General features: G+C 40.7%; 1 long non-coding RNA gene across 8 annotated transcripts; it reads right to left on the reverse strand.

The window, feature by feature from the left end:
• On the reverse strand, positions 1–11048 carry LOC135097000 (uncharacterized). Of its 8 annotated transcripts, XR_010265261.1 has the most exons (7): positions 10909–11028; positions 10269–10369; positions 5845–6071; positions 3781–3871; positions 3165–3330; positions 1036–1124; positions 1–562 (listed from the first exon to the last, which is right to left on the reverse strand). It is a non-coding gene; the product is annotated as an uncharacterized LOC135097000 (long non-coding RNA). The 8 variants fall into 8 exon arrangements; XR_010265262.1 differs by lacking the exon at positions 10269–10369 and having other exon boundaries at positions 10909–11048; XR_010265265.1 differs by lacking the exon at positions 5845–6071 and having other exon boundaries at positions 10909–11027.
• Between the last annotated feature and the right edge of the window lie 8577 nt (positions 11049–19625).

The following is a 19625-nucleotide window of genomic DNA, read 5'->3' on the forward strand; positions in this document are numbered from 1 at the left end:
GACATACTGTGGAGAGAGAGAGAGAGAGAGAGAGAGAGAGAGAGAGAGAGAGAGAGAGAGAGAGAGAGAGAGAGAGGTGTTATTCACTGTTCCTCATCGCAGGAGAAGTATTGTTCATAGTTGTTCATTGCAGGTGAGGGAAGACACAGTATGTTGAGGGAAGGTAGCTGCAGGAGTGAACAGCTGCACCAGTGACAGCAGCAACAGAGCCCCACGACTGCTGCTGCTCCTCTCCTCCCAGCACAGCAGCACACAGGACACATATCCATCATCTTTAAATCCCAGACACTCGTGCCTTGGTAATCTCACTGCAGCAAACCCTACATTGCTCAGGTCAATTTCCAGCTAGAGTCATGATATCTGCAGTTATTTTTCAAGATAAAGAAGGTTCAAAATATCCCCCCCCAAAAAAGTTATTTTTAGAGTTGAAAATCCACTCGAATTTTCTGCCTGAAGCTCTCGTTTAAAAATAACTCCCTCTTGGATCTTGTGTCCGACTCCAACTGTGTCCTTCAAGTGAACGGGTCTTCAGTTTGTAGTGAGGTTTCCAAGCCGCCCAGACCTGTGAAGGCGAGCAGTCAGTCAGATGATGAGAGTAGACATCAGCAACATAATGAGAGAAACAGTCACAATAATAGAGATAAATGAAGGCACTCAAGTATTGATGATAAAACAAGACAGAATAATGAGAAAAGTAAAATAATGAGAGACAAATAAGGCTAGTCTACAAATAATAGTGAATTTACTGTAGGAAGGGTCTGCTGTACTACTTAATGACCATTCAAGTCTACTTGTTAAAGATATGTTTACATTTTGAACTGTCATTTTCTTGTACTATGATACATTTTTAACTATTTTTTTTACACCTGCCTTATAATTAACATTGAGTAGAGTCTCACTAATACAACTTGAATATTACTCAGCCGGCAGTCTTTGCCATGGTGGAGTGTGACACTCTAAATCAGTACTGACATTTTATCATTTACATTTTATTACTTTGATTACTCAACAAAATACTGCATTGTTTTTCGTAACCTGCTGACTGGTGAAGGGACAGTGTGTGCTCCTGAACACTTGGTTCTTGCCACGTGCCACAGCACTCTGACAGCTTCCAGTGGTCCTGTCTGAGATAATGCACCACACAACATTAGGAATAGGAATAATTATTTCACTAAAACTTTAATTATCTGCAATAAAAACTTGGAATGAGTTTATGCACTTTGTGAATTTAGGAATCTGGAACAATGATTGCAGTTATTTAACTACCTGCACTAAAGAGTTTGTATTAGTTATGGCGGTGTTGACAACAAGTATAAACACTCTGAGAGGCGTGACCTCCGCCGCACTGCTTCATCAGCCTTCAAGTCCCGGCAGTAAAATGGTTCGTGTGAGGAAGACTGTTTCTGGTGCTACAGGTGAAAACTGTTACTACTAGTGTGTACATATCTGTGGAAACCAAAGGATGTTTTCAATCGTACCAAACGTTATAGTCATGGAGATATCTCTCTTCCTGCACACAAAACAACTACCAGCACCTAATTATTACACACATACTCCTACACCAGCCTCGGAGACCCCATCTGGTGAGCGGACCACAATTGTCCCCGGGTCAGACTGCTCTTCTGGTAACGACCCTAAATGTCTTGATACCCCTCTCAGTTTTTCTTCATAAACTTCTGCAACATTCGCGTTCAATCTGTAGAACACTGCCTCTCCTCTGTTAAGCTTCATCATCCTTTCGTCACTGAAACTCAGATGTCTGAGGCAACTGACAGTAGCCCCTTTTCTGTTCCCTCCTACTTTCTCTATCCTCATTTTCGATCCAAAGCTGGATGCTGTGTTCATGTGCGCAATGACTTAACCTGCTTTCCACTCTCTTGAATCTTCCGAGTTTTCCACCACCTGGGTACAACAACAGAGTCACTCTCAAACTAAATTTATCTGTGCTGTATACCTCTCAAATAACTCTTCTGACTATGAAAAATTCTTTGACTACTTAACTTCCAAAGTGGAGCACATTGACTCTCTTCCCTTTTGCAGAGATCTTAATTCTTGGAGACTGACTTCAATGTTCACCACCAACTTTGGCTTTCCTCTCCCTTCACTGACCATCCTGGTGAACTAGCCTTAGACTTTGCTATTCTCCACGACCTAAAGCAATTGGTGCAACACCTTACTCGTATTCCTGACCGTCTTGAAGATAGGCCCAACATTCTTGACCTTTTCCTGACCTCTAATACTTCTGCTTATGCTGTCACCCTTTCTTCTCCGTTGGGCTCCTCCGATCACAGTCTCATATCTGTATCTTGTCCTATCGCTCCAATCCCTCCTCAGGATCCCACAAAAGGAAGGTGCCACTGGCATTTTGCCTGTACTAGTTGGGGGAACATGGAGGTATTTTGCTGATTTTCTTTGGAAAATTACTACTGCTTCCGTGTCAGAGACCCGTCTTTTTGTGCTGAGCGCATAACAGAGGTGATAGTGTCTGGCATGGAGGCGTACATTCCTCACTCTTTTTCTCGACCTAAACCTTCCAAAGTTAAACTTGGTTTAACATAGCTTGTTCTCGTGCTATACATGATAGAGAGGTGGCCCACCAAAGGTGCTTAAGCCTTCTTCCATCACCGGAATCTAATGCACTTTACATTTCTGCCATGCCAAGTCTCTTCTCCAATTAGCCAAAAAAAAACTCCTTCATTAACAGAAAGTGTCAAAACGTTTCAAGATCTAACTCTCCCTCGTGACTTCTGGCACTTACCCAAAAACATCTATAATAACTTTGCTTCTCCTTTCCCTTCTTTATTTCAACCAGATGGCACCACTGCTATCACATCTACCTCTAAAGCTGAACTCTTCGCTCAAACCTTTGCTAAAAACTCTAACCCTGGACGATTCAAGGTTTGTTCTTCCCTCTCCTCCACTAGCGTAGACATGACAAAGGTGACTGTAAGTACACAATGGACATGACACACTCAGGCAGCTGGTACAGCTTTGGCTATAAATGTTATAGCAATACTCTGCCACTTTGTTGACAAGTGACAATACAACCTCTCGTTCCTCAGAATGTTCTTTTCACGTAACAGCTTCAAACCAAATCCTGAACCAACATGAACCACCTCTGCTATCAAGTAGTCAGCACCGTGAAGGGTTGTACAGTTCCTTACCTCACTAAATAATACTTCTTTCTTATCCAATCTGTCTGTCTATGTGTCTGCTGCCATGGCTTGACCTGCTCTTCTTTCATCTGTAGCTTCCATTCTGTCTGCTGTCTCTCTGCATCTTCTTGTCCACCACACCATCGTCTCTTGTGTGTCTGCTGCCACTATCTGTCTAGGAAAAAAAAAAAATTTTTCTTCGAAATCTTGAACAACTACAACATGAACCACCTGTGGTTTAATCATTCTCCAGCATTTCTTCTGTCCACCGTCACTGTCTGAACCAGTCACCTAACACACCATCCTTCCTGCCACGGTCATTCCTCTCTAATGCTCTTCTCTTTCTCCCTCTCTCAGCGTGGTGGCAGCACAGGCCTCTTCACTCCCTGGCACCACGGCAGGTGTCAGTGAGGCAGGCAGGTGTTGGTTCAAGTCCTGGCAGTGTCACTTCGCTGCTGTATTGTTTTGTGCAGCGGATGATGCTACGTTTTTCATCACTTAGTTAGTGTAGAGTTTATTTTTGCTTGACGTTATTTGTGTTGGAAAGACATTGCCATTATATAGTGGTAGATGTTCTAGGAAATAAGGAATTAGCAATACTAATACATGCTTGAACAACACTCACCGGTGTGGAAGGCTTGTCAGGGAGTGGCTGTAGTGGCTTCACTTGAACCACGACCATGTTCTCCTCAACCCTTGGAAAGATAACAATTTATCTGAAATGGAGAGATACAAAGATAGAGAAAAATTTAAGTGAGACACTGCAAAGTGTAGCTGACAGTGTACGCGTCGTCATCAAGAAGAGGGGCTCTGCAAAGAAATAGTAAGACACTCGTGAAGGCTATCATCTTTTCTCAAGGGAAGTGTGTGTCGTGTGTCTTAACATCGTCAGGCGCGCAAACATGTTTTGCATCAAGGGTGTCGTTGTACGATCAGGATATGAATTTTTTTTTTATTTTTTTATTTTCTACATTTTTTCCCATTTTTTATATATGTAATGTTTTGATAAATATATATATATATATATATATATATATATATATATATATATATATATATATATATATATATATATATATATATATATATATATATATATATATATATATATATATATATATATATATATATATATATATATATATATATATATCCCCTAATGTAATGAGGTCTTCTGTTATGAAATTTCACGGTTTCGCCCGCTGCGAGACATGACTTTTTTTTTTTTTTCTTTCTGGCGTACCCGTTCTTCCTCAGTCTCCTATGAATATGTACGGTTCTTTTGCTGCGTACAACATTAGAGAGTACGTAATTTTAGGTCTAACTATTTTTTTCAAATTTATATACGAAAAATGAGATAAATATTTTTCCGTAAATCTAGGAAATAGTCAATGTGTCTGCATTAGATATCTTTTGCATTAATATCTTATTTATTTCAAACAGTTAAACACTGGTTTTGATCTAAAAGTCGAAATATAACAAAAATTGTTTTCACCCGCCTTCCCCCCTCCCCCCCGGGTAATTAAGGGTGAAATCATGAATTACTTTAGGCCTATGTACAAAACCGATCGTAGTAACTAAATTAATCTATATCTGTTTTTCAACATATTGTGATGTATATATCATGTGAATTTCAAGTCCTTAGCTGCAATAGGTGTATTATAGTCATCCCTTAAACTTTGACATAACTTAAAATGGCGGATTTTGGCATATAAAAATGATCTCCGTTGTTATTGGTGTTACACACAGATGGGCCATTGCGGCTTATCCAGCTGTGAGAGGCGAACAAATTCTGCTGTCGTCATTTTTGTTTGTAACTGATTTTGATTTCTGACAAATATTTGAAAGTAAATATTTGACACAGTTTTTTTTTTACTTTTTCATTGAAAAAAAAACTTATCGTACAAAAAAAAAAAAAGATAGCAGACATCCTTCTTGCAACCTTCCTGATCAAAATATTTTTTAAATGAATTGGTCAATAAATGAGGGAGGAGAGGCGAGTTGAACACAGGCAATTTAATATGGGATTAGCGATCCTTCAACCCCCTCAAGTGGATGAATAAAGGTGATTAGTTACTTTGATGTGTAAAGACTGTAATTTGTAAAGATGAGAATAAATGAGAATAAATTATTTCTATGACCTTGTGTCCAGCCAATGTTTGTAGGTTTAAGGTGAAACCACGAGGTGAGGTGACATTAGTATTGTCAAGTGTCTTTGTAAGGTACTCACACCAAAGTTTTCATTTGCTTCAGTCAATCAAGGTCTGGTGATAAAAACAAGGCACTGCATCCTGTGCACTCTACCCTGTGCACGCCTTCCTTTCACTCTGGAATGCACACCTTTATATATTGTGCTGCATTCACACTCACATATTTCAATACAAATAAATAAAATTAATAACAATCACAACAAAAAACAAAAAGTGACCAATAAAAAAATAAAATAAAACAACAAACACAGTTGTGAAGAACTCTTCTCCGTTAACCTCCAAGATAACATCAGAACTGGTCTTCAGGAAAAAAAATAAATAAATAAAGATAAACACTACCACTCTCACGTAGAGCACAGCGTTACACCTCAAAAATAAAAATAAAAAAAATAGCATCAGACCGAGGAGGGTTCCTATGTACAGCAAGTGACCCCTAAACAAACTAGCTAGCTAACCACAACCAAGGACCCCGGAAATGCTTATCTGGGTTCTTGTGGCTGGATGGTGTCCGGGTAGCAGTCTGGGGCAGGTGAGGTGGATGGCTGAGTGTAGGCGACCACGTGGCTATGTCTGGTGTCCTCCACGACCTTGTGGAGCTGTATGGGGTCACCTCGCCACTTCCGGGATGACCTGGGATAGTTATCTCGTCACCTACAACCCACTTCTGGTTCTTCATCACCATTGTTAGAGGTAGTTCATGGGTCACCTGCAATAGTAGTAGTAGTAGTAGTAGTAGTAGTAGTAGCAGTAAAAGTAGTAGTAGTACTGGTGGTAGTGGTGGTAGTAGTAGTAGTAGCAGCGGTAGTGGTAGTAGTAGTGGTGGTGGTGGTGGTGGTGGTGGTTGTTGTTGTTGTGGTGGTGGTGGTGGTGGCGGTGGTTGTGGTGGTGTTGGTGGTGTTGGTTGTGGTGGTGGTAGTAGTAGTGGTAGTGGTGATGGTGGTAGTAGCAGTGGTAGTGGTAGTAGTGGTGGTGGTGGCGGTGGTAGTAGTGGTGACGGTGGTAGTAGTAGTGGTGGTGGTGGTGGTAGTGTCGGTGGTAGTAGTGGAGGCGGTGGTAGTAGTGGTGGTTGTGGCGGTGGTAGTAGTGGTGGTGGTGGTATTCGTGGTGGTGGTGGTGGTGGTAGTAGTAGTAGTAGTAGTAGTGGTGGTGGTGGTGGTGGTGGTGATAGTAGTAGTAGTAGTGGTGGTGATGGTGGTGGTGGTGGTGGTGGTGGTGGTGGTGGTAGTAGATGTGTTAGTAGTAGTAGTAGTAGTAGTAGTAGTAGTAGTAGTAGTAGTAGTAGTTGTTGTAGTAGTAGTAGTAGTAGTAGAAGTAGTAGTAGTAGTACGAGTAGTACTAGTAGTAGTACGATTAGTAGTAGTAGTAGTACGATTAGTAGTAGTAGTACGAGTAGTAGTAGTAGTAGTAGTAGTAGTAGTAGTAGTAGATTAAACAAAATAGTAAAAAAAAGAAACCAACAGACAAACCGAGAGAGAGAGGAGGAGGGAGGGGGGCTATTGTAGCCCCCCCTCCCTCTCTCTCTCTCTCTCTCTCTCTCTCTCTCTCTCTGGGAGGTAAGAGAACACCATTTTCTTGTTGGATTACAAGGTCACTCTAGAAGAGCGGGAAAAAGATGCAGAGGGCGCTGTCAAATCTTTAGTGTGAATGAAGGACGGACAAGTGCAGCTTGAGAAGGTAGGAGAGTGAAGAGTGTATGTGATCAGTGTGATGGGAAGGTACATGTATGCCTCCTATGTTCTGAAAGAAAGCACTCTCTCCATCAATAGCGACCTTCACACATTTGCTGCAATCATTTCTTGAGTCACTGTTTTCACTACACAAGGAATGAAGAAGCTGTTTATATGAATGTTGAAGGATAAAGCCTTTTCTTTGTGCAGCTGCAAACAGGACACAGGCTTTCATTTGTTACAGGGAAAGTTCTCCTTTGTGCAAGAAATGATAGTAATGATTTCAATAAGAGTAGGTAAAAATGTTATGTTGTTTTGCAATCACAGATTTGCTTTGTAATAAAACAATATATAGATGTAGGATACTACATCTATATGTTGAGCCGTGACTGAGACAAGTTTTATTATTACCATTTAGAGTTCCACCTTTGTATTTTGACCAGTTACAATGTCACTTCACAAAAGATACTTTCATTATTTTACCATTATTATATTTGCCTCATTAAAAATTATGATAATTAATAATCAACATTTGTTTAAAAGATTTGCGTTTCATTTTTGCCCGTTATTTAATGGAATTCATTGTTAAAAAAAAAAAAAAAAGGAAGAAAAGTGATAAATGTTGGGCCAGTGGTACACACGGCAACTTTGAATAGTCTGAAATGTAACGGCGGTGGTGCGTGTGGCGCCTGACGTGTTAAATATTGACTGATTTTACTTAATATAACACCATTTTTTTTTTATATAACTCTCCACCGTAGTCTTTCTAACGTCCAAAACCGTCACCTACCCACTCCCCTCTCACTCTCTCACTCCCTCCCAATGTCCCTAGAAGTTACAACCTTCAATTCTCTCCACCCTAATCTTTCTCCAGTTCAAATCCGTCACCTACCTACTCCCCTCTCACTCTCACTCTCACCTTGGCCTCGTACAGGTCGTCCACTTAGGGCGTAATGTTCTTGAGTTGTTCTTCACAGTCCTCTCAAGTTCTCTCAGTGAGTCTTTGAGTTTTGCTTCATATTCTACTTGTAACTTCCTATCAAGCTCACCTATCTCCAGGTGTTTGCGCTTCTTCGTTTCTGTCACCTACTGCTCATAAATTGCAGTGGTAGGAGTAGTAGTAGTAGTGGTAGTAGTGGTAGAGGGTGGGTGCAGCATAATTGCGGGCTCACAAAAACACAAAATTATCTCATCGTTTCATTACACTTTCTTATTCGTTTTTGTTTCAGCGGTGCATTTTTACCGCAGATTTTCTTTTCATCTGTATTTTCTTGCTTTTCTCTCACTTTCCATTTGTTTTCTTTAACTTGCTTTCTCCTTCGTCTTACTCTGGCCACCATTCTCTCTCTCTCTCTCTCTCTCTCTCTCTCTCTCTCTCTCTCTCTCTCTCTCTCTCTCTCTCTCTCTCTCTCTCTCTCTCTCTCTCTCTCTCTCTCTCTCTCTCTCTCTCTCTCTCTCAGTAGAGAAAGGTGAAGGGATTTTTTTATTTTTTTTATTTATTTATTTTTTTGTTAATGTGTCAGGGTACATGGTCTCAGTTTGGCAATGGAATGAATGGAGCAAGTTTTGATGACAACTTGATGTGGAGGAAAATTGTGTTTCCTTTTATATATATATATATATATATATATATATATATATATATATATATATATATATATATATATATATATATATATATATATATATATATATATATATATATATATATATATATAAATAAAGTAAGCACAATTTTTGTCCACGTGAAAAATAAAATAAATGATAAACGACCCATTACAAAGCCTCATTACTTAAACTCAGAAATCACAATGGACAGAAATGGTCTTTACGACGCCAGTACTTCACTCAGGTATTAAACACCAGTGACGCATCACTTTTCTCTCGCTTTCTTTTCTACACTACCAGCGTGACGCCCTCCACGCCCCTGCCACCCACGCCAACCACTTCACAAACTTTAGAAAAACTGACTCAAAACACAACTGCACTCGTCTGCAGAGAGAGAGAGAGAGAGAGAGAGAGAGAGAGAGAGAGAGAGAGGAGAGGGGGGGGGGGATTAATTGAGGGCAGAGAAAGAACGGGGGAGCGAAGGGTCAGCCAGAGATGTGCGCTTGGGATAGTGAAGGTGGTGGTAACAGGCAGCCCTCACAGCCCCTGCCACCACCACCACCACCAACCACCACCTTTCATCACCAATTGTTACCTTCAAGCTGCCATCGCATACGTCCTGCCTTCATTCCTTATTACGTTACAGGTATGACACCTGAATACTACTAATGGCGCCACCACCACCACCACCACCACACCTGTCCATAAAACCAATATTTCCCTTTCATGTATTTTGTCTACGTAATGAAACGGCGGAGGGAAGCATCACGTAGACAGACAGACACAGATTGCTCTCTCCACCAGTCCTCCATCAACTGACTGACTGACTGACTGTGTGACTGAAAGACGGACAGACAGACAGATTGCTCTCTCCACCAGTCATCCATCAACAGACTGACTGACTGACTGTGTGATTGAAAGACGGACAGACAGACACATATTGGTCTCTCCACCATTCCTCCATCAACTGACTGACTGACTGACTGTATGATTGAAAGACGGACAGACAGACAGACTGCTCTCTCCAGAAGTCATCCAACAACAGATTGGCTGATTGATTGAAAGACGGACAGACAGACACATATTGGTCTCTCCACCATTCCTTCATCAACAGACTGACTGACTGACTGAAAGACGGACAGACAGACAGGTGGTGTACTCATATTTATCTGCTCAGCTTCTCAACTTACTTAACTACAGCCTCAGTCATATAACATTCATCATCAGAGCCAGGAAATTTAAAATACTGCTTCATTTGCTGTCAATCTCTCTCTCTCTCTCTCTCTCTCTCTCTCTCTCTCTCTCTCTCTCTCTCTCTCTCTCTCTCTCTCTCTCTCTCTCTCTCTCTCTCTCTCTCTCTCTCTCTCTCTCTCTCTCTCTCTCTCTCTCTCTCTCTCTCTCTCTCTCTCTCTCTCTCTCTCACTGACGTCACATCACACAGGTCATTATATTGATGAAATTGTTTAAATATGCACACATTTCCTAATAGAATTAATTTTCTATTGTAAGTTTACATAAATAGTCCAATAATAGTATACAAAACCACAGATTACTACCTTTCATTACGTGTGGAGCTTCAATCTCAAATAAAAACCATTATACATTGACTCAAATAAGGCAACACTCACCTGGGACACGAGGAGCAGGGGAGGACAGGCAGGAAAAAGCGGGGAGAGGGTGGCGGGCAGGTTAGGAAGGGAGCGGGGAGGAAGGGAAGGGGAGAGAAGGCCTGAAACAGGGAGGTGAAACAAGCGAACGAGTGACTGCAATTTGCTGATTATAGGAGTACACACACACACACACACTCTCTCTCTCTCTCTCTCTCTCTCTCTCATCCCTGATAATCGTATCACCGCCACCACCACCACTTCCACTCCGTCCGATAAACACCTTTTTACACCACCACCACCACCGCTTAGCCCGCTCCGACTACGACCACCGCCACCTATCACCTCCACCACCACCACCATCGTAATCCTCAACCACACCCAACAACCACAACACCGTTGCGTCCGCTGCACCCACCACTGTCACACAACCACCACCATCCCCAACAACCACAACCACCTTTAACATAAGCCAGTCACGTTCACCATCACTACCAACACCCTCTACAACCATTCCAACCATACCAAACACCACCACAACCACCACCTCAACCCAGTCATGTCCGCCATAGCCACCTCCACCTCCCCCTTCCACCATCCTACTCTCCACACCTCTCTTCCACTATCCACTCCTCCCTATCCACCACCAGGCCATACTCACATCCACCTCTCCCTCTACACCGCAGTCCACCACAACATGCCCGCCAGGGACAGATGCAACACCGCTTCACCGCCGTAACACAACCAGGGACTCGTCACGTCAGCGGGCGCAGGGCGAATGGCTGAAGAGACGGCGAGGAGAGAGTATCACGTGACTTGAATACTTGGCGCTGATTGGTGAAGGCTGTGCTGAGGTAATTGTCACTAAGAACGGAGCCACTCTCGCAATACTACTTGTAATGATACAAAATAATAGAATCACGGTTATTATTACCAGTAGAAGACACTTACCAATACTCTGTGAGGCAAGAAGTAACGACAAATGAAGGATGCGTGAGCTTTACGAAGAATACGAAAGAAAACGGAAAAATAGAACGCTCTGATTGGCAGACGGGAAGCAGACCACCACCACAGCTCTCGTATTTATTGAGGCTTATATAGACTTGAAATAGCGACTTGAGACTAATGAAATAACGTAATACATGTAGTGCGGGTGTTTTCATCAATGACAGACAGACTAATGCTACGAGATAAAGAAAAAAAAAAGATACATTAGTCACTGGGGGAATGTAGCAAGGCAGTCTCAGATATCATGAATGCACTTGTTTTTCATGAAGCAAGGTTATGTGCTTGTATTCTGAAAGGCCTTGCTCTTTCACCAGACTATTTTCAAAGGCCACAGAAATAATTACCCGGGTTTTCAAGACTGGTTCTCCCGTTGATGCTGTAGAGACCTTACCAGTCTGTAACTAGAACCACAGAAACACTCTTAAAACTCGTGTAATTTCAACTACAGCCTCTTGAAAGTAGTCAGGGTGCGGGCAGAAATGTTTCAAGATACGGTGTATCGTGAAACATTTCTTTTGGCACTTTTGTTAGAAATACAGGCAGGGAATCTGCTTCATTAATTAGGGTGCCGTCTTTACACACACACACACACACACTGTGTGTTACGTGTTCACTGTCAATCTATTCACTTCTACTAACAGTTTCCGAGCTCTATGCAATCAGCAGCTATTAGTAAAAAGAATAAAGTAAATAAAGAACTGTAGGGGAGGAGTCACTGTACACAAATGAGCGCCTATAAAGTAGCAGATGATAAAAAGAAAAATGATCCGACAGTGAAAGGATTAAGCATTTAGGAGGCGCAGGTGCGAGGCGTTTACTATATATAACACCTCGACTTTCCCATGACTCGGTGACAAAGAGGAGCAGTCAGGCGGGTGGGCTGAAGGCGGCCACAGCCACAGCTGACCACTTCGCCGCACCCTCCGCCTCATTCCAGGTTACACGAGTATTGTCTGTCGCACTGTGTATCTTTTCGTGGTGACGTCACGGGCGGCGGCGCAACAAGGGGATGATTCCCCGGCAGGTATTGGCCGCTATCGAGTTTTCACGGAGCTGCAACAAAACGATAGCCAGAGCCGTGAGCTTTTCGATTTTTGCAGCCTGAAGTGAACTTGTGGCGGGATGGGAAACGTTTCACTCTAATGCACCTTTATTTTATACAAGTTTTTTTTTTTTTCTTTCCACATGCATGTTTATTCTACTGACTTGTCACACGCATGTTTACAATACTAACCGTCACTCTTGTTACACGCCAAACTCCACTGAGCCGCTGCGTGGAGTGAAGACACCAACACTGGCCAGCAGCACTCTCATCACTCCTTTGGCTGCAGCCCTAATAGCAATCCTGGCCTGACCTGGCGTTCCTAGGTGTGTGTACGTGTGTTAATTAACGCCTATTCTTTACATATTACACTAACTAATCATAATTAACAATACAGATTATATAATCTAGGTTAAAATCATAATTATATCGAATATAATTACAACCGATTAATGATTTCTGAGGTGGTCCATCGATTCCCAGAAACAGCCTCGCGACCATGGGCTTGGGAGCTAATCATCTCTGTGGCCTTTAAAAATGATGGTGGTGAAAGAGAAGAGGGTTTATGAATATGGTTCTTGAAGGATGTACCGTGCTTCATTTCCCGAGGCAAGAAAGGCTGGCGGGGAGCACAGGAGTGAGGGGAGAGAGGGAAAGTTCCATTGTCTGTTGGTTTATCTTGCGAGGTCTAATTTCAGCTCCTCTCAGGATCATCTTATCACTGGTGGTATTTGTGGGTGGACGCACGCAGCCTTCACATGGCCACGATAGGTAAGGCTGGCTGGCGACTGCACGGCTGCTTACAAAATTCCATGCGAGTAAATGATTCCCCACGAATATCTCACCCATGCAAAAAAATAAAGAAAGAAATGAATGAACGAATAATTAAGTAGAATAAAATACAAATATAAAAGAAAAGTAGAGCGAAATTATTTTTGGACGACATCTTAAACGCGGAGCCTTAGTGGTGAAATTTAGCCTGGGGGAACTCATGACGTAGGTATGAATGAATGTATGTCTGAATCCTGTACTCTTAAATTAAAGGCTTCGTCATCTCATCAGGACTCTTAACCCTTCCACTGCGACACGAAGCAATTACCACCACCAAAAGTAGTGCCTGAAATCTTTATAAGCATCTACAAGAAGGGGATAAAAAAGAATAGATTTTGCAATTTGTACACAGTTTAAAGATTGCAGATGGCTGCAGAACAAGTAGAAATGTCTCAGAGTGATTAGTAATTGAGGAAAGGTGTACCAGATAGCAGTTAAAGGGTTAAAGGCTTCGATCTCTCACTAAGATGGCTAGTTAGGCTCGTGTACGTATTTTCTCACTCCTTGATAAAACTATCACCAGAATGATGACAATACCATTTTAAACTCCAATAACTTCACTAGAGACTGTCAAAATAAGCAGAAATAAAACATCACAACGATTATAAATGCGAATCTAGTATGTCTGTGCAGTAAACCTGACTATCTTTAGCCTCCGCCATGAGAGAGAGAGAGAGAGAGAGAGAGAGAGAGAGAGAGAGAGAGAGAGAGAGAGAGAGAGAGAGGTTCATAATTGGTTGACTTTATATATATATATATATATATATATATATATATATATATATATATATATATATATATATATATATATATATATATATATATATATATATATATATATATATATATATATATATATATATATATATATATATATATATATATATATATATATATATATTAAGGACGTGGAGTAGTTATATACGAGTAATGGAAGGGAATGATCTCTAACAATTTCCAGAGGATGGTTGATAAGAATGCACCTGTGCTTCTGAAAGTATTGGTTTTCATATTAATATAGAACATTATTAGTATTTTTTTCATTGAGTTGTACTTTACTATAACATTGATTTATTTTACCATTGTTAATATATTTTGTAATTATTGTGTGTGTCAATTGTTTCTTATAAGATGTATATGCCTCCGGATGAAAAAAAGTCAATATTATCGTCATTACTTTTGTTTTCATCATCTTACTCTTATTATTATTATATTATTATTATTATTATTATTATTATTATTATTATTATTATTATCATTATTATTATTATAATTATTTTTATTATTATGTTTACGAGACTGTTCGTTTACAGCAGGGCCTAAGAGTGTGTGATGCGGCCTGGTATATAGTCAGATAAATTAAATATAGGCAGACTATTACTATTATTATTATCATTGCTACTACTACTACTACTACTAGTAGTAGTACTACTACTACTACTTCCAGCATTGTTTGTCGTAGCGTGTACTTCCTTCCTCATCATTAGAGACACCTACGGAACAACAGGAAGACAGCCAAGGAAGACCCGAGTGTTGAGCCAAACGCGATCAAGCGAAGGGGAAAGAAGAGCAAGACGTGTGTGTTTATTAATGCCACTTGTCAATATTCGCTGCTTCATGGTCTGCTGCCACTCTTCCCTCTCATCTCATCTCATACGGGATTCTCCAAGGATATTACCACTTTCCTGCTCCAAGATGATAATTTGACACTTGTGCTCAGTGTTAATCCGTATCTCTCTCTCTCTCTCTCTCTCTCTCTCTCTCTCTCTCTCTCTCACTGCGATACACTTAAAGAGGGAGTTGGTTGTGTTTAGCCATAAAGCATATCAATGTACTTTATCCTTTGATTTTTTTTTTTATAGTATATCGGTATAAATATAATACAGGTCTTCAGATAGTGTGCTTCATCTTTATTTTTTTAATGTGTATTTTCTTCGGTGCGTTTACTTTTTATTTATTTTTCAGTCTAAGATTGTGAATGATTGAGCACTATCGAACAAAGGCGTCTGTGTTGAGTCTTGTTATGGTACAGTGCTAAACCCTTCCCAGTCTTTCCCATTGTTTCTCCTCGATTCTCCTTCATTCATCTTCTCTCCCTTCCTCTTGTTCTCCTGTAGGGCTCCTTGTGATTAGCTATCGAGCGGTGACGCACACTACAAAATTTGCTACCTTTTTTTTCTCTCCTCTGCCATCATTGTCTGCCCCCATCACCGCCACCACCGCCACCACCACAACCACCACCACCAACACCTACTCTGTCAAAGTAAATGCCAATTCATCAGTTTGCTAGACCTGTTTGCATTACTGCATCCGCTACCCAACCCACCCCCCCCAAAAAAAAAGCAACACCGCCTCTGAAGGCTTAGTACATTACATTATCATTATCACTATCATCATCATCATCATCATCATCATCAGGAGCAGCAGCAGCAATAACAGCAACGACAACATGTGCAGATACAATACAATACGTAGGCAACTAGTGTTGCTTAAAAAAAAAAAATCCTACGCCTATATTCTCCCCACCGTCACTCTCCACGTCTTTCTCCGTCAACACAGAACACTGTCCGTACACTTGTATATCTGAAAGCCCTTTGGATTCATATTTGCATTTTTTTTTCTTTTTTTACATTATAATGGTGCGTCCTGAGGCGTGGTGGCGTGAAGGGCGGCGGCGGCACTAGGTAATTTCACGGCAGGTATTGGCTGTTATCCAGTTTGCACTGAGCGTCCCTGGCTGGTGGTTTGTTTTCGATGTAACTGTTTGCCTTTGGTAGTGTTTCAGCCTGAAGTGAACCAGTGATGTCATGAAAACCTTCCACTCTTTAACTAACGCTGCTTTCATTCTTCTATACTTTCTTTATACGTGTCTTTATTTTATCAACTTTCAGAACTCTCTCCATGGAGTGAAGATATAGATAGATAGATAGATAGATTTATTGACTACACAATCATATTACAGCAAACAAAACTAAAACAAAAACTAAAATACAAAAAAATATCCACAGCAGTAGTCCATTAATAATTGTAGTCCACAATATTCTAAATCATTAAATAAATATTCTTGCAATGCAGCAAAAGAACTCCCAAAATACAAAATAAAATTTTTTTTTCTCTACCCAAAAATAGACATTACCAGTTATCATACAAATTATTCGCATTCATTTAAATTTCCTTATTTATATACTTTAAGTACATCGAAAATTACATTACACATCTCGCTAGTTGTACATTTTGTAAATACATCTTCCATTGTTTCGTATCTATAGTTATTCCTTAGATGTTGGGTGAGAGTACAGTTCTCCAGTACGTGTCTCTCCGTCTGTATCTCACCACAACTGCACAGCCGCTCCTCCAGCGGTAAGCGGCCACGTCCTCGCCTATTCCATCGCCCTGTTTCTATAGCTAGAGTGTGGCCAGATAATCGAAACCTTGTAAAATCCAGTCTATGAAACTCATTTAAGATTTGCCTCTTAGTGTAAATCTCGTGTGTGGATAATGTGGGATTTATGTCTTTATACACTATACATCTTGATGTACCTGAATCTCTGATGCAACACTTCGCTTTCTCCAATAACACAGACATGTCAGGTACTTCCCCTCTTATCATTTCTTTCACGCACTTGCCCATATTCGTATTCTCGTTTATTACTTTTCTCATTGCAAAAGATAGTGGATCATCATTCATACTGGACCTCTCATCCCACATTTTCTTTAAAAACTTATGTTGTCTATATTTCACAAGGTCAGGAAGCGATGGATAACCCGACTCGACATAACACACCACGTTAGGAGTAGTTTTTCTCACCCCTAACAGTTGTTTCAGTGCCCAGTTATAAAGCTTAACTACAGGTTTAACGTCAGCATCAATCCAGGACTCACAACCATACACTAGTGACGACAGGAGGGCAGCGTCAAACACACGTCGCTTTACTATAAAGGGGATATCATTATTCTTCTTTAAAAACGATATAAACTTTAACACATGACATAATTTGTTCTTTGCATGTACCTTGACGGCAGAAGACACAGAACCGTCACACGTAAATGGTGAACCCAAATACATATAACTATCACAGTGTTCCACTTTCATACTCGTACCACCTACACTAAACGGCTCCTTGTCTCCTAGCCCACCATTGATGACAAAAAATTTCGTCTTTGCACTGTTTATCCTCATACCATACTCTTTACAATACTCCTGTAATATCCTTAGCTTAATGTACATATTCTCCCTACTCGTTGATAATAATACTGTATCATCCATGAACATTAAAATTTTTAACCATTCTATAAATACTTCTGGTCTACACTTTCCTTTAACAGATCTGATTAACATATTGACAAACATTACAAACAAAAAGCAAGAGGTAGGGGATCCTTGTCTGACTCCCTGTGAGGCGCTCAATACTGCGGCACCGATAACACTTTCCGTGGTGCGATACATGGCCACCATAGCGGCCAGCATCACGGCCCCGCACCCCAAACCCTTCATCACAGTAAACAGAGTTTTCCTTGGAACGATGTCATACGCTTTCGAGAAATCTATAAATACCACAAACAACTTAATCTTCTTTAACCTGGCTGTGTTGGTAAGCAGCCTGAGCGTTACTATATGCTCTATACATCTACGCTTCTTCTGCGCCCCTGCTTGTTCCCTGTCTGGTTTGAACCACTGATTCAGGCGTTCACAAAGTACCATCTCATACAGTTTAGCTATAGAGTTAATGACGCTTATTCCACGATAGTTATCAGTGTTAGTCTTGTCACCTTTCTTAAATATTACAAATACTTTTGCTCTAATCCATGCATAAGGGAACATAGCAGATGAAAAAATACAACTAAATAATGTGGCAATAGTAACAAGCCACTGGGGTGACATAAGTGAAAAAACTCCAGGAGGGATACCATCAGGCCCACATGCCTTGTTAACCTTCATCCTTTTTATTTGATTTTGTACTTCTAGGGGAGAGATGGGTTCGTCAAGCACAGGAATATTAATATCTGTAGACAGATCTGATAAATAATTTTGAGTTTCTCGTGCAGGATTCAGTACTTTCTCAAAATGGTCCCTAAATTCTGCATCACTTGGTAGATTACTATCACTATGCGTAGATGTACTATAGTTACCCTTCCAATCAATTGCCTTCCATACCCTCGCATCGTCATCATCCTCCATCAGCCTCTCCCATCTCCCTAACTCCATTCTACTGACAGGCGACACTTCCTCATTCAGTACAACACTACTCTTGGCATATGTATACAAAGTGTCCGAAAGGTTGTTAACATAAGAATTCACATCATCATCTTGTATACATGGCATTTGTTGTGCTATATGTCTCACAAAATTCTCCTTATCAATCTCACAGAATCTTACAGGTTTTCTTACCAACCTTGATCTTCCTGCCGTTCCTAACAGAACTGCGTGTCCACCAAGTGTGGACGCCCGTACACTAAGGTTATCTAGGTCTACCCCTGTGACATTCACTGTGGCAGTTATTGGGGCGTGGTCAGATGGAAGGTCGATACGTTGCATCACTGAAAAATCATTAATAGAGTCTAACAACTGTGGTGATACAATACATACATCTAACTCGGAAATCCATACATCACGCTTGCGGTACGTTTTGTCACTCACGAAATTATTCTTACATGTTTTCAGGTTGTTTAACACCAAAAGCTTGTTATTCATACAAATAGAAGACAACACTTCTGCATTGTCATTAGCAACATTGACATCATCATTTATATGTGGGTATGAATATGGGTGACTCTCTTGCTCTTGTACATATGGTAAAATTTCCCTCACTCTTTTGCCAAATCTTGCGTTCATATCTCCCATCATGATGTAACCATTACACATGTACTTGGCCTTGATTTTTCCTTGAATAGCAGCAAAAGACTCATGACTATAATATTGGGAATCACTTGGTGGTACATAAATGAAACCAAACAAAACACCATACATGTTTCGAAACTGTAACCACACCTGATCATTAACACTGGTATCAACCTCGTAAACAAACGGGGCGATACAGTTTCTCACCAGCACCACTGTGCCTCCCCTGTTACTCGATTGTGTGGCCTTACTTCTAAAGGTTACATAACCGGGGAAATGCACATGCTCATTAGTTTTTACTTCATTTAGACCAATCACATCATAGTTGGCCAGCATTTGTCTAACACTCATTTTCTCCATCTTAGTACGCACACTGTTTATATTCCAAGACATTATCTTTATCTGACTCACTTGCTGTGGATTATCTAAAAAAACAAAGGATTCCAACTATCAATTATCTCACCATCCTTGTACACTTTACGTTCTCTTGGATCAAGGCGGATAACGCACCCAACATTTTCTGGCTTCTCCTTCTCCTCTCTCTCAACGTCTCGCAACCTCTTCCACTCCCTCCTGACGCTAGGGTGAACATCCTTCTTAATATAGATGGATTTGACATTATCTCCTGCATTCTTCAGACGATTGCTGTTCTCCAAGA

This window comes from Scylla paramamosain, unplaced genomic scaffold (genome assembly GCF_035594125.1).
Source record: "Scylla paramamosain isolate STU-SP2022 unplaced genomic scaffold, ASM3559412v1 Contig10, whole genome shotgun sequence".
NCBI classification, from domain to species: Eukaryota; Metazoa; Arthropoda; class Malacostraca; order Decapoda; family Portunidae; genus Scylla; species Scylla paramamosain.